This window comes from Rhinoderma darwinii, chromosome 1 (genome assembly GCF_050947455.1).
Source record: "Rhinoderma darwinii isolate aRhiDar2 chromosome 1, aRhiDar2.hap1, whole genome shotgun sequence".
Lineage (NCBI taxonomy): Eukaryota > Metazoa > Chordata > Amphibia > Anura > Rhinodermatidae > Rhinoderma > Rhinoderma darwinii.
In genome coordinates, this window is record NC_134687.1 from 622,087,716 (window position 1) to 622,104,272 (window position 16,557).

Consider the following 16,557-nt stretch of genomic DNA (forward strand, 5'->3'; position numbering starts at 1 on the left):
TAATAGACTTTATTTACATGTCCTCACTCCTGTGCCACTCGACATGCAAGTTCAGATGGGAAACAGGCGCAACATATGTCCACCTTGTGGGGTGCATATTGGGCACTCTCCTTGCCGGGTTCTACTTCGTTACCCCCTGGTCTAGTGCACGTTGGTGCGACAGACTGGAGGTTTTATAACAGGCTTATGGCTGTAATGTATCACTCTTCTGTTTAATCTGCTACATCCTGATAATGTCTCCTTTTTATAACCGTCCCAGTGTCATAAGTCCTTCCTGTAGTGTCCTAAGTGAAAATGTAATAGGAAGCTGGTGTGTTACTATGCCATGCTCCTGTCTGCCAGGGGCACCTGCTGTCTTGGCATCATCAGACAGGCATGCACCGCCATGATACTAGACGGATCGCAAGCTCCATCTCTGAGATTCACACCAGTACTCGATCCTGAGGTAATACTGATCCCTGGAGCCAATGCTGGGTTTTAGGACACATAAAAGCATTGGGTTCCCTTTGCTTCTTGGCAGAACTACAAGGAACATCGTGATGAGGAGAACTTCGCAGCATACTTGCAAACTCCGCAGGCTGTGGGGGTTTAAACAACAGATTATTTATGAGTAAGATCTCATCTTTGAAATAGTTGCAATAGTTAAAGTGAACACGCAGACGTGGCATGCTACCAGGATTGTGGGCACCTGTCGGTGGTGAAAAGCACTGGCTACTGGACCGTATATATATCATAGTGACATATGGAATAGCAAATACTTCACAATAGCAACAATAATAAAGATGCCGCAATAACTCTGACCCCTCAGTGACTGTCTATGTAGCATCTAGTTGTCGGGTACAATATGGGGCTCATGTAGAAATCATCAAATGCCAGAAAATGGGGCACAAGTGATTATGGAATATAAATGATCCATTTTTTACACCTGCAGGCAGAGGGGCAGGCACGGTATTGACATGTCATTGTATCATCCATCAGGTCAGTTAGGTTGACCCAAAGAAATAGCATAGAGACGGCTAGACTAATTGTATAGGTTTCCTACATATCAATAGCAACCACCCCATTATCCCCCATGGGCAGATGTCAAAGCTACATGTTTATGGGGGAGTTGGACAGGATAGTTGTCTTGAATCTATGGCTAGCTTTAGAATGTGAATTTCACTATGGACATGGACTATGTACAATGTTAGCCACAGTGGCCCCATAACAGTGTTAGAAACATTCTCAATAAAGTGTCAGATACAGTGTCCCCCAAAACAGTGCAGCCACATGCCCTAAATAGTGCAACCACAAAGCACTCATGACAGTGCAGTCACATGAGAGGCATTTACGTGTGAAAAGACAGACTGTTTACAGCTGCCTCGTTTCACACGTAAATGCTCCTCGTATTTTGCGAGGCGTCTGAGACGCTCGTAAATCTTGAGCTTTGCTTCATTGAGTTCAATGAAGAACAGCTCAAATTACGTGGCAAAGAAGTGCCCTGCACTTCTTTGCCGAGGCAGTCCAATTACGCGTCGTCGTTTGACAGCTGTCAAACGACGACGCGTAAATTACAGGTCGTCTGCACAGTACGTCGGCAAACCCATTCAAATGAATGGGCAGATGTTTGCCGACGTATTGCAGCCCTATTTGCAGACGTAAAACGAGGCATAATACGCCTCGTTTACATCTGAAAATAGGTAGTGTGAACCCAGCCTTAACAGTTCCATACACAGTGCCCCCATAATAATGCAGCCAAGTGCCTAATACCAGTGCAAGACAGTGTCCCATACCAATACAGCCACATGTCTAAAAGCGTTGCTAGATACCGTGCCCCTATAATAGTGTTAGCCTTGTGCCCCATAACATTGCAGCCTTGTTCTCCATAACAGTACAGCCACATGCACCATAAGGCTGGATTCACACAAGCACATTACGTCCGTAATGGACGGAACGTATTTCGGCCGCAAGTCCCGGACTGAACACACTGCAGGGAGCCGGGTTATGTACGACGCTAGGAGTCCCTGCCTCGCTGCAGGACAACTGTCCCGTACTGTAATCATGTTTTCAGTACGGGACAGTAGTTCCACGGAGAGGCAGGGACTCCTAGCGTCGTACATAACTATGATGCTAGGAGCCCGGCTCCCTGCAGTGTGTTCTGTCCGGGACTTGCGGCCGAAATACGATCCGTCCATTACGGACGTAATGTGCTCGTGTGAATCCAGCGTAACAGTGCCCCCATAACAGTTCAGCCACGTGACCTATAACAGTGCGAGACAGAGTGCCCCATATCAGTGCAGCCACACGTCTAATTGCAGTCAATTCAGTGTCCCATAACCGTATAGCCACATACCTAATAGCAGTGCTAGACACGGTGCCCTTTTAATAGTCTTGTGCCCCATAAGAGTGCAGCCACATGCCTGATAGCAGTACAAGACACAGTGCCCCCATAACAGTACAGACACATGCCTAATAGCAGTGCTACATACAGTGCCCCTATAACAGTGTCAGCTTTGTGCCCCATAACAGTGCAGCCACAAAGTGCATGCGAAAAACATGGCATGCTGCACCGAATATCATGAACAACGATTTAGCCCCATTAAAGTCAATAGTGACTGAAAAATGAGACTCCATGAGAAACCTCTGTATGGGTAGAATTCTTTATCCTACAGGAGCATCAATGGAAAGAACTTGAAAGATTTTCTGTCTGTTCGTACTGAACTCAAGTGGAACAAAACAGACCGAATATAGAACCTGTGCTGAACACCATGTGGAAATATAGGAAAAATGCCAGTAACACATGGTGGTGCAGTATGCCCGTCCACACGGAGTGCCGCATGGTACCTTATTTATCATCCAGTCATGTGCACGGGTCCTTAGAAGTGGACAAACCATGAGACAGTGCATTCACAATACTAGTGCTGACACCTAGTGGTAACCATCGGTACTGCTGCTTTATACTTGTAATATTTTGACGGCAGCTTTATCACAGCTTTATCACAGATTGGGAGCCACTGACTGTATGTCAGGTTTCCTTTAAGGGTTCCCATAATGCACACTGAGTGTGTAAAAAATATAAGTGGCTTAGGGCAATCACATGGGGGGAGGGATTGAGATTATAAAAGAGCGGATGCTTCCTATATCGAGCCTCTTTTCCCGCTTCCCTGCTGTGAAAAGTAACCTCTACGCTACTCGGTAGTACCAGAGGAGTAATCCCTGTGAAACATGGCGGATCAAGCGCTGTTAGCTTTACTAAAGGACAAGATAGAGAAGGAGGGTTCTGCATGGCTTACCTCGCTCCTACGAGGTGGGTCAGACCAAGCAGATGGCTCGGTGTCGGAGCCGCTTGCCAGCAGCGTGCGGCCTTCGAGGAGGTGCCATCCGCCTACTCGTTTGAGTCTATCCCCCACTAGACCTCGGAAACGGGGTAGGGCGCCTTCTCGTCACACAGTGCCGCAGCGCGTGGCAGAGACTGCTGAGCGCAGTGTAGAGGAAGCACGACCAGCTCAAGGGAGGCGCATGCTGGCTGTCGGCAATGCCTCCCCTCCCCCAGTGCAGAGCAGGCAACAGACCTCAGTAGCGAGGCAGTCTTGCTAGGTGGTTTGGTAGGAAGGCCATCCCCGTTGTTAGTGAAACAGCAGATGCGATTGGGGACAGGGGGGATAGTGGCATTCCCCAAGATACAGCAGGGACTAGTCAGATAGCAGGGGAGAGTGAGGAGGATTTCTTTGAATGCATTCCAGGTACACCGCAGGATAGGGTCAGTGTGTACTTAAACAGATGTGTTACTGCCGGCGGATCCCACAGAGGACGAGGAGCGGACACATGTTCTGAGTCTGGTTCTGACAGATCTGGGAGGCGTAACCAGGGGAGATATAGTTCCCACAGGCGTGCCTCCTCCAGGGATAGAAGGGGTAGGCATAGGCAACGCTCTCGTAGTAGAGATTTTAGACGTCACTCCAGATGCTCGCACAGGAGCCGGTCGGCATATCGTACGTCTTCGGCCTCCACGAGGATTCCATTGACAGACGCCGTGGGCGGTCACGTGGGAGCAGACAACGTGGGCGGAGAAGCGGATCTGTTGACAGAAGACGACGTGGGAATACTTCCCCGGCAGCGTCAGCGAACGGTTGTTTCTCCGCTGCCCACGACGCAGACTCCAGAGGTTCAGCTAGTGGTTCATCAGAGTGGTGAGTTGTCATGCGTACAAGCATGGAACTAAAATGGTAATAATGGAGATGAGATTTATGGTATGTTAAAACATGTGTTGGAAAAAATGGGCGGGATAGAGATCCCGGTTAACGTGCCAGGGGCGGTGGCGCCGCAGCCTGCGCTGGCTATGATGGCTTGCATGTGCACGAATTAATGACGTAATTTCTCCTCAGACATGTTATCAAATTACATTGAGATATTTATGTTTTTTGAGGGAGAGAGGCCTGTCAGCGGCAGCGGTAGGAAAGCGTTTATCAGGGGTCGCCTTTGCACTAAAATTGGTAGGGGTCGAGGACGTAACAAAACGTTTTATTTTTTCTCAGATTTTGAAGGGTTGGAAAAAAGAAATGCGTATGGCGGATGGCTGTCGCCCAGTGTCATATATATTGCTCAGGCGTTTAGTCGATGCTACAGCATCAGTGTGTGCTACAGATTTTGAGTCCTGTTTATTTAATTGCTCTTTTGCGCTGGCATTTTTCGTCGCCCTGCGCGTCAGTGAGTTAGGCTATGTTCACACGGGGTCTTTTGCCGAGTTTTTTGACGCGGAAACCGCGTCGCAAAACTCGGCAGAAACGGCCCGAGAACGCCTCCCATTGATTTCAATGGGAGGCGTCGGCGTCTTTTTCCCGCGAGCAGTAAAACTGCCTCGCGGGAAAAAGAAGCGACATGCCCTATCTTCGGGCGCTTCCGCGTCCGACCTCCCATTGACTTCAATGGGAGGCAGGAGAAAGCGTGTTTTATGCCCGCGGCGCTCAATGCCCGCGGGCGAAAAACGGAGCGATAATTGCTATTCACACGGAGTATTTTGGGGGAGGAATATCTGCCTCAAAATTCCGTTTGGAGCTTTGAGGCAGATATTCCTCCCCCAAAATACTCCGTGTGAACTTAGCCTTAGTGTAGAAATCTCGATCTCAGCCTTCCGGCTTGTTAGCCGACGATGTGATAGCTTTGACGGACTCCATAAAGGTAAGAGTGCGTCGGTCAAAAACCGATGTTGTAGGTGAAGGTATATGGTTATCCATTTTTGGCTTAGCCTCCAATTTTTGCCCAGTCGGAACCATAAAACGGTACATGTCGATGCGTCCTCCAGGCCTCAGTTTATTGCTGCACCAGGACGGTTCCCCTTTATCCAAATTTCAATTTTCATCGGTCCTTAAAAAATGCCTAACCGCTGTTGGCCTACCCCAGTCTGAGTTCAGCACACATTCCTTTAGAATATGGGCCGCCACTATGGCGGATGTGGCCGGGATGTCGGAAACGGAGGTGAAAAAATTGGAAAGATGGAAGTCGGATTGTTTTAAAAGGTATATTCGTCCTCATTTGTTAACGTGTTGACCTTGCATTTCCTTTTCTGCAGGTGTTCGTAGACCGGCGGTTTGGATGATCGGTCATTTTTATATTTATTGGGCGGCCAAGAGGGCGTCATATCGCCCTGGAGGGCTGGATCTAGGTTTCAAGCAAGCAAGCCGATGTGTACTGGAGTGGCATTAGAGGTCTAAAATGGCTCCAAGTCCTCCCAGAGGTGGTAGCAGTTAGCAAGTTGACACAATCACCAACGGTTTTGGTTATACATGCAGGTGGCAATGATCTTTGTTCGACTAGAGTGGTCGAGTTAATTTCAGTCATATGTTCTGACTTTGACCGATTTGCGGCTTTCTTTCCGGACCTTGTAGTTGTGTGGTCCGAAATTGTGCCACAGGTTTTTATGGAAAGGCGCAAGGAACCATGCATCCATGGAAAGGACTCGTCGCCTATTAAATGTTAGGGTGTCGAGGCATGTCAGGGGTAAAGGGGGGGGTAGTCATCCGGCATCGCCAGTTGGAAGGCGATAACCGGGGTTTAATGTTGCAGGACAGAGTCCATTTGAACGACATTGGGCTGGACATATTTCTTTCAGGATTGCAAGATGCCATAGATAGGGCCTTGTTTTTGCTTATGGGGGTGGGTCGGAGTGCGGTGTAGTGGTACACCCGACTCCGTTTGGCGTGTTCAGAGGCTCTTGTTCCGTTCGTTGAAGGGGTATTTGTAATACGGGTCACCTGGCAAAACAACTAAGACATGCCCACCACCAGAGGCGTAGCTAGGTTCTCCAGCACCCGGGGCAAAGATTCAGTTTGGCGCCCCCCCCCCCCAACCTCTTTCCCGACATCTCCTTCCCCCTTCGACGTGTCATTGCTTTTTATGTAACACATTTGTGCATCTTACAAGCAATATGGTTCTATACACAACACCAGAAGCAAGCTCAGTACATATATACAGCACCAGCACAAATACAGCTCAATTTAGTGCAACCCCTGCTGTATAGGTGTGTGTACGGCGTAAAACTACAGCTCCCAGCATGGCCCGAACAATGATAAGGATATGCTGGGAGATGCTGTTTCACAAAAATAAATCCTATCATAATCATCTCGCTGCAGATCATACAGCGACTACAGTACTGATTAGAGGCAGAATAAACATTTACATTAAGTGACTCACCGGTGACGTCTCAGATTCTAGTTCTTTTTCTCCATCCGGTCCAGACCTCTATGATGACTTCTCCCGGTCACAGCCCATTTCTGCAGTTTGCCTCTCACATGTCTTCAGCTTCTCACTTTACCAACATTTCTACACCTATAAATAAATATAAAGTTATCATTATACCACACACTACGCCCCTAAATATAATAGTGCCATACACTGCACCTCTAATTATAATAGCACCATACACCGTGTCCCACACACACATTGTGCCCCCTGTAGATAGTGCCTGCCATAGAGCCCCCTGTAGATAGTGCCCCCATATAGCCCACCCCTGTATATAGTGTCCCACAAATAACTCCCCCTATAGTGCTCTACAGATAGCCCACCCCTGTATATAGCCCCCTGTAGATATAGCCCAGCCCTGTATATAGTGCTCCACGTATAGCCCAACCCTGTATATAGACCCCTGTAGATATAGCCCACCCCTGTATATAGTGCTCTACAGATAGCCCACCCCTGTATATAGCCCCCCTGTAGATATAGCCCACCCCTGTATATAGCCCCCCTGTAGATATAGCCCACCCCTGTATATAATGCTCCACATATAGTCCACCCCTGTATATAGTGCTCCACATAAAGTCCACCCCTGTATATAGTGTTTCACAGATAGCCCACCCCTGTATATAGTGCTCCACATATAGCCCACCTGTGGATATAGCCCCCCTGTACATATAGTCCACCCCTGTATATAGTGCTCCACTAGATAGTCCACCCCTGTATATAGTGCTCCACAGATAGCCCACCCCTGTATATACAGGGGTGGGCTATCTGTGGAGCACTATATACAGGGGTTGACTATATGTACAAGGGGGCTATATACAGGGGTGGGCTTTCTGTGGAGCACTATAGGGGGAGATATTTATGGGATACTATATACAGGGGTGGGCTATATCTACAGGGGGACTATATCTACAGGGGGGCTATATCTACAGGGGGGCTATATCTACAGGGGGACTATATCTAGAGGGGGACTATATCTACAGGGGGACTATATCTACAGGTGGGCTATATACAGGGGTGGGCTATATACAGGGGGGGACTATATCTACAGGGGGACTATATCTACAGGTGGGCTATATACAGGGGTGGGCTATATACGGGGTGGGCTATATACAGGGGTGGGCTATATACAGGGGGGCACTATATCTACAGGGGGGACTATATCTACAGTGGGGCTATATCTACAGGGGGGCTATATCTACAGGGGTGGGCTATATCTACAGGGGGGCTATATCTATAGGGGGGGCTATATACTATATAGCCCCCCCTGTAGCTATAGCCCACCCCTGTATATGGTGCTCCATAGATAGCCCACCCCAGTATATAGCCCCCCCTGTAGATAGATACCCCCCGTGAAGAAAAAGTCCCCCCCCCGTAGATAAAGTCCCCCCTGTAGACAAAGTCGTCCCCCCTGTAGATACAGCCGCACACTTTTATTACAATTAAAAAAAACAAAAAAAAACAATTCAAACTCACTTTATTCCCGCTCCCACGCCGTCCGGCAGCCATGGAGACCTGCTCTCTTCTGCGCAGGTCTCCTGGGGGTTGAACGCAGCGTCTATGAAAGGCGCTGATTGGCTGGGCAGGATGACTTTCCCTGTCAGTCAGTCAGCACCTTTCATCGACGGAAGCGCCACTGGTACAAAAGGTACCAGTCGCTTCATTCGTGGAAAGGCGCTGAATGGCCGGGCACGGAACGTGCCCGGTCATTCATTGCTTCTAATTATACCTGTGCAGGGGCGTAGCTAAAGGCTCATGGGCCCCGATGCAAAAATTCTTACTGCCCCCCCCCTGCAAACTCCTCATGGCCGACGGTCCGCAGCTTTCAGCTGCATCGCTGGGTCTCCTAAGTGACCCAACAATGCAGCACTAGCAGCCGGGGCGTCACTAAGGCTGGGTTCACACACCCTATTTACGGACGTAATTCGGGCGTTTTAGCATTGAATTACGTCCGAAAATGCGGCTCAAAAGGGTTGGCAATCATCTGCCCATTCATTTGAATGGGTCTTACGATATTCTGTGCCGACGGTCATTTTTTTTTACGCGCCGCTGTCAAAAGGCGGCGCGTAAAAAAGACGCCCGCGACAAATAAGTGCCTGTCACTTCTTCAGACGTAAATGGAGCTGTTTTCCATGGACTCCATAGAAAAACAGCTCCAATTACGTCCGTAATGGACGCAGCGAAAGACGCCTGCACATGCCATTACGGCTGAAATTACGGTGCTGTTTTCTACTGAAGACAGCACCGTAATTTCAGCCGTAACGGACGCTGCCGTGTGAACATACCCTCAGGGCTTAAAATGTCAGGGGAAATAGCCCCAATACATATGTGTCCACCCAAAAAAAATGTGTGTGTATAGGAGACAGCATAGCATATCTATAGCACTACGACCCTATAAACTATGGATAGGATTAGATACAGTGGCTCAGCAGACAGTATCACACATGATAGGATTAGATACAGTGGCTCAGAAGGCAGTATCACACATGATAGGAATAGATACAGTGGCCCAGCAGACAGTATCACACATGATAGGATTAGATACAGTGGCCCAGCAGACAGTATCACACATGATAGGATTAGATACAGTGGCCCAGCAGACAGTATCACACATGATAGGATTAGACACAGTGGCTCAGCAGACAGTACCACACATGATAGGATTAGATACAGTGGCTCAGCAGACAGTACCACACATGATAGGATTAGATACAGTGGCTCAGCAGACAGTATCACACATGATAGGATTAGATACAGTGGCTCAGAAGGCAGTATCACACATGATAGGATTAGATACAGTGGCCCAGCAGACAGTATCACACATGATAGGATTAGACACAGTGGCTCAGCAGACAGTACCACACATGATAGGATTAGATACAGTGGCTCAGCAGACAGTACCACACATGATAGGATTAGATACAGTGGCTCAGAAGGCAGTATCACACATGATTGGATTAGATACACAGCTCAGCAGACAGTATCACACATGATTGGATTAGATACAGGGCCCAGCTCGCTGACATTGCGGCTCCAGCGCTGGACCCAGGATAGGTAAGAATAATAATTTTGCTTCTTTATGTGTTACTGATTATTTTTGTGTGTTTGTGTTTTTTTACAGGTTCGGTTGTTGGACTTCGGATTCGAGGACTACTTCAATGACGGCGTTTTTTTTATTCTCAATAAAATGGTTAATGAGGGTTGTGTTTTTTTATTTCAATAAAATATTTTTTCTATGTGCTTGTATCTTTTTAAACTTTATTATCACCGCCTTAGGCCTCATGCACACGACCGTATTTTTTCCCACCCGTAAATACTGGCGTAAATACGGGTCCGGTGTCACACGTATTCGACCCGTTTTGCAACAGTATTTACGAACCCGTGCCCGTAAATATGGGTCCGGTGTCACCCGTATTCCACCCGTATTTACGGGCACGTTTTTGGCGGCAAAATAGCACTGCACTAATCGGCAGCCCCTTCTCTCTATCAGTGCAGGATAGAGAGAAGGGACAGCCCTTTCTGTAATAAAAGTTAAAGAAATTAATACTTACCCGGCCGTTGTCTTGGTGACGCGTCCCTCTCTTCACATCCAGCCCGACATCCCTGGATGACGCGGCAGTCCATGTGACCGCTGCAGCCTGTGATTGACCTGTGATTGGCTGCAGCGGTCACATGGCCTGAAACGTCATCCAGGACGTCGGGCCGGATGTCGAGAGGGACGCGTCACCAAGGCAACGGGCGGGAGACCGGACTGGAGGAAGCAGGAAGTTCTCGGTAAGTATGAACGTCTTTTATTGTTATTTTTTACAGGTTTATACTGATCGGTAGTCACTGTCCAGGGTGCTGAAAGAGTTACTGCCAATCAGTTAACTCTTTCAGCTCCCTGGACAGTGACTATTTACTGACGTCGCTTAGCAACGCTGCCGTAATGACGGGTGCACACATGTAGCCACCCGTCATTACGAGAGCTCCATAGACTTCTATGGACTGTCCGTGCCGTTATTACGGCCTGAAATAGGACATGTTCTATCTTTTTCAACGGCACGGGCACCTTCCCGTGAGAAAACGGGAAGGCACCCGTCGCCAATAGAAGTCTATGAGCCCGTTATTACGGGTCGTAATTACGACCCGTAATAACGGGAGTTTTTACGGTCGTGTGCATGAGGCCTTAGTAATGGCCGCTGGCTGATTGACAACCTCCATTACTAAGGCGAGGCTTAATGTTAAGAAAAAGATGTGGTTATAACCAAACCATACCTAACAAACCCAAAATTGCAATATAATATAGCACGGTGCCATTCCTGATAAAGATTATGGAAAAAAGAAAAAAGAAAGATGATCCAGGAATATAAATAGGCACTCTTGGGTTAAGTAAAATTATATATAATGTTTTATTTTAAATTCCAGATAATACCGGCAAAATAAATTTTTACAACAACAAAAGTATATTTTTTTATAGTATAAAAAGAACCTCCTGGCCAGGAAAAGAGACATACAATGGCACCCTTAATACATTAGAGAAATTACCATATATTTATACAACGTACTATGTATGTACAGAACGGTTTTGAAAAGATAGAAAATTCCAAATGAAAAACCGCTGGGTAGTGTTCACACTTGCGGTTTTCAACCATATCTGTTATTTAAATCGCAAAATAACCAGAGTTCCTATCAGGAGTGACTGGTAATGATGTTTTTTGAAAAGAATCTTTCTATACGCATATAACTCCAAAGATAGGAAGGTAGCCCCATGTATTAAGGGGATGTGGTTTAGAGCGTGTTTTTTCCTCTCTTAAGTGGATCCTTAGTTCTAAGGAAGTCCTTACACAGCCCCTTGGGGTCAAGTGTGTAGCCCTCGTGATTTTGAGCTTTAATGCAAGGCACTCTTATAATTTGTATAGGGTTTTTACCTTAAAAATCCAGCGAGTGCCGAGAAGCCAGTTGTAGAAGTAGTCAGCCCAAAGATGGAAAATGGTAGATCTCCAAAGAAGCAAGGTTCGTCTGTATGGCCACACATTAAATTCAAAGCCTCCAAATCTCTACCATCACATCAAATGACGATCTCCTCCCTTGATCCATGCGGATATTTCGCCACTGCACTCAGAGAGACACGGACCTGAGAGGACAGGATCACATGCCGGCATCAAGGTGGATTGGGCACACTTCAAGAGACACAGACCCGACAGGGCAGGATCGCACGCTAGCAACCAGGTGAGTTGAAACTCCAGAGTAGGTTTCCTTCCATGTGGTATCTCATGGACAGGGATTCTCAGGGCAAGGCTTGGACGTCACTACCGGCCCTGTTAATTAGAACAGCTGACGCGTTTCATCCCTGAACGGGATTTCTTCAGAGCCGGCGGCCATTACTAAGGCGGTAGTAATATAGTTTAAAAAAAAACACAAAGACAGAAAAAATATTTTATTGAAATAAAAAAAAAACCCACACAGCCCTCATTAACCATTTTATTGATAATAAAAAAAAAGCTGTCATTGAGGTAGTCCTGGAATCCGACGTAGTCCAACGACCGAACCTGTAAGAGAACACACAAAAAATTATTAGTAACACATGTGTTAGGCTTAGATACAGGGCCCATGTGTGATACTGTCTGTGGGACCCTGTATCTAAGCCTACCACAACGTAGGCTTAGATACAGGGTCCAGCAGACAGTAATCTTATACAGTATAAGATGACTGTGTGCTGGGGCCCTGTATCTAAACCTACAGTGTGGTAGGCTTATATACAGGGCCCATCAGACAGAATCACACATGGGCCATGTATCTAAGCCTACCATGTGATTGGCTTAGATACAGGGCCCAGCAGACAGGATCACGCATGGGCCATGTATCTAAGCCTACCATGTGATTGGCTTAGATACAGGGCCCAGCAGACAGGATCACACAATCTGTGATCCTGTCTCATGGGCCCCCTAAGCCTGCTACATCGTAGGCTTAGGGGTTGTACAGTCCCTAAACATTGATGGCCTATACTCAGGATAGGCCATCAATAAATGATGTGTCTCTCGGGACCCGCAAATCAGCTGTTTTGAAGGGGCCGCAGCACTCGTACGAGAGCTGCTTCCCCTTCATTTCACTACTCGCCCACACTGAATCGCCGACACGGATTCACAGTGTGACCGGAATGAAGTGACAGGAATGAAGGGGAGCAGCTCTCGTACGAGTGCTGCGGCCCCTTCAAAACAGTTGATTGGCGGATCCCGGTAGTCGGACCCCGCCAGTCAGGGCTAACCTTACCTTCCTCTTCGGCCGCGGCGGGAGTTCTGTGACGTCATGCGCTGCGCACAACGCTTGACGTCAGGACCTCCACTGCGATCCGGAACCAGGAAGGTAAGTAAAGTATGTTACTATACTAACAGGGGCCCGCGGCCCGAGTTACTATAGTAACTTTTTATTGATGTGGTGCGGGGGGCCGTGGGCCCCCCTGGCTTCGGGGGCAATTGCGACCGCTGCGACCCCTATAGCTACGCCAGTGTACCTGTGTCCTTGCGACGCAGGTACAATTATAGAGCAGGAGGAGGTGGCACATGCCCCGCCTGCCCCCCCCCCTAGCTACGCCCCTGCCCACCACGGAGGCGGTGGCACGGCATGCGAGGTGATAGTCATCTGAATATCAAGTCAATATATAATACGCAATGAACGGACAAGGTTTCCCTTTGTTTACAAAATTGTTAATAAAGCTGTGGTCACCCCCACTTTTTCTTCCACAAGACGACTCAGTGGTTATTTTACTAATGGTTACGTTTAGGTATCACTCAGAAGCGTTTTCAAGGTACATACAGTCTTCTTGCTTGGTACGTTTTTGGCCTACATCAGACCAGAATGTCTGGAAACTCCCGAAAAAATGGAGAGCTCCCGAACTCCAGGAAGAACAGATAAATCTCCGGGTGCCCCACCTCTCACGGTTCCTGCTCTACCCTCTACTCCCGGGCACGCCGCAGACAATGTCCTGGCATCAAGTCCTCTAATAACCGGTAAAACGCCAAACACTCGGCGCCAACATTCTCACCCTTTTATCTCATCAAGGGAGTCTCTACCCTTCTCCCCAAAACGTGCGACTACGTGCCAACACTTGTGCATCTCGGAGGCACCGGCTCTACAGTACCTGGGAACTTTTACAACATTGCGCCGGTGATGCCACCTGGTGTGGATAATACTACCCACAAAGGTTACCTTAAATTAAAGGGTAACTAGACGTTCAACAAACTTCTGACATGTTATATTGACATGTCAGAAGTTTTGATTTGTGGGGTCCGAGCACCAAGACCCCCACCGATCTCTAAATTGCTTGTTTCTGTCCAGTTTTTCCGGAAATTTATGTAGTGGTGTACGGACTCAAAAGAAAGTATATGGGCTCGTACTCCAATACATCGGCTTTCCGTAAAAAGCCGATCAGAAACTAAGCGGCTCAACGCTCACATGAGCACTTCTGCCGCTTCATTTTAGTGATTGATGGGGGTCCCAGTGCTCGGTCCCCCACCAATCAAAACTTCTGACATGTCAATATAACATGTCAGAAGTTTGTTGAACTAAACATTTTACCCTTTAAAGATTTTCGCCTCCGAGGAAGTCATCGCCACCTGTACACATGGAAACATATATAACTACGTGATCATAATTCAATTACAGTGTTTACCCTATTTACAAGTTTGGGGTCTGGTCTGGGGTCTGTATACAGGGGGGGGTCTGGGCTGGGTCTATAGCTTTATTTATGGTGTCTGGTGTGTAGTCAGTATTTATTTTGGGGTGTGCTGAAGGGGTCATACGTACTATTTGTGATTCAAATAGTCGTGTCCTATATAAACAGGCGGGGCATAAGGAAATAAAATAGCTTTTTTCCCCCATCTTTGGAATCTTCCTGATGTCTATTCTCAAACTTTAGCAAGTATGAGTTATAGGGGGCGCAGAGGTTGTAGTCAGACCCAGTACATGGTTTCTTAAAGGCCCCAATGTCCCTCTACCACCTAATAGAACACAGTACTATAAACGGCTTTGGGGTCCCAGGGCACCTTTTCCATTGGGGCCCTGGATCTAAGTTACACCTTTGCATATACCGTGTGGCAAAAAATATTTCTGTTGGACATATATATATATATATATATATATGAGAGTGGTTTTAAGCCGTTTGCGCAAATAGGCGTGTGATTACATTCTAATTGCTGTCTACTGACCACAATCTGACGTAATGGTAAGCCCAGTGGAGGGTACGTGGATCAATGTCGACTGCAGTATTCAGAGGGAGGGGGCTCCCTCTCTCACCCCATCGGGAAGCCGCACCATGATCACAGGGCACTGATAGGTTGCAATAGCAACCCGGGGGCCTCACATATGAACAAAAAAAAAAGACCCGCAGAATAAAGTTCACACGTAATTTTACTGCACAGTGAACGCCGTAAAAACGAAATCCAAAAAAACGATGGCGGAATTTCTGTTCTCACCCCCCCCTCAAAAAAAAAGTAATAAAAGTTATTTAATACATTATATGTACACCACAATGGTGCCATTAAAAAATACAACTCATCTCGCAAAAAACAATCCTCCATATGGCTATGTCGATGGAAAAATGTTATGGTCCTCAGAACACAGTGATAGGAGAGCTAAAAGCATTACATCAGACGGCAGCCCGGTGGGTTTCCCCATAATGCCTTGCAGGTAGACCTCCCTCTAGCACTGTCTCTAGCACTGTCAATCATGAGGGGTATAGGTGTGAATCACTGATGACCCAGTGGATGACAGTTATATGAGTCACAGTAACTATAACCAGTACAACCAGGAAATGCTGCTGCTTTTTTAGGGATACAGATAGGAGAGAGATAACGTCAGACAGAGAGTGAGAGATAGTAAAACAAAGAATACAGATAAATAGTGAATTAGGGTCAGTGAGTGTGTTTCATAGTGAAGATAAGAGAATAGATAATTAGATGTATAATAATTTGATAGAAAGATAGATTTTAGAGAGAGATAGGAGTCAGTCAGTGTGTTAGTTAGGCAGGACAGGCAGCCATTGCTGTGTGTGAGTCCTGCTGCAACTATACTATTCTTACATTAATTTGTACCAATCTTTATCATATCATTCACAAATCTTCTTCAATAATATTAATCCTGATGCTGATAGCATGAAAAAAATCGGACAGTGCAGTGTGTTGTTAAAAAGGATATTTGTTACCACTGGCTACCCTCTGTTTACCCATAGCCATATATGTTGCTGTCACTTTGACATTACTAATTCTGTCTTGGCGTTACAGAGCTTGAAAGGGGTCAGATATAGTCCTAGAAAACCTCAGAGTCTTATGAACGACTTTTCAGAGCAACTGGGGTACTCTCGATTTGCTGCAAACTGGACCCAAAACTAATTTTGGAAAATTCGCTCATCTGTGTGGGTGTGTGTGTGTGTGTGTGTGTGTGCGTGCGCGTGCGTGCGTGCGTGTGTGTGTGTGTGTGTGTATGTGTGAAACCAACCTTAAAAATGTGAGAATTTCAATTAACTTTACTTGTCTGAACTCAACAAAGAAATACTTTCTTACATTACAAAAAGTGACCTGTAGAGGTCCTCAGTGTACTTCTATAGAAGCGGAGCTGGAAATGATGAAGATTTCTGTACATCACTAAGACACAAACTATTTTCATAGTTCACACTGTGTGACATGGCGATGGCTATCGGCTCATTAACAAAGTCATATTACAGATTCTTGTTGTCATATCGTCAGACTGGGCTTCCTAGTTGTTACGGTCTGGTTCCTACGATACCTAGAGATCGAACCAACTAGGTGACACAATTCCATACCTGCCAACCTTCAAGTATCACAAAGATGGACAAATTCGTTTTCT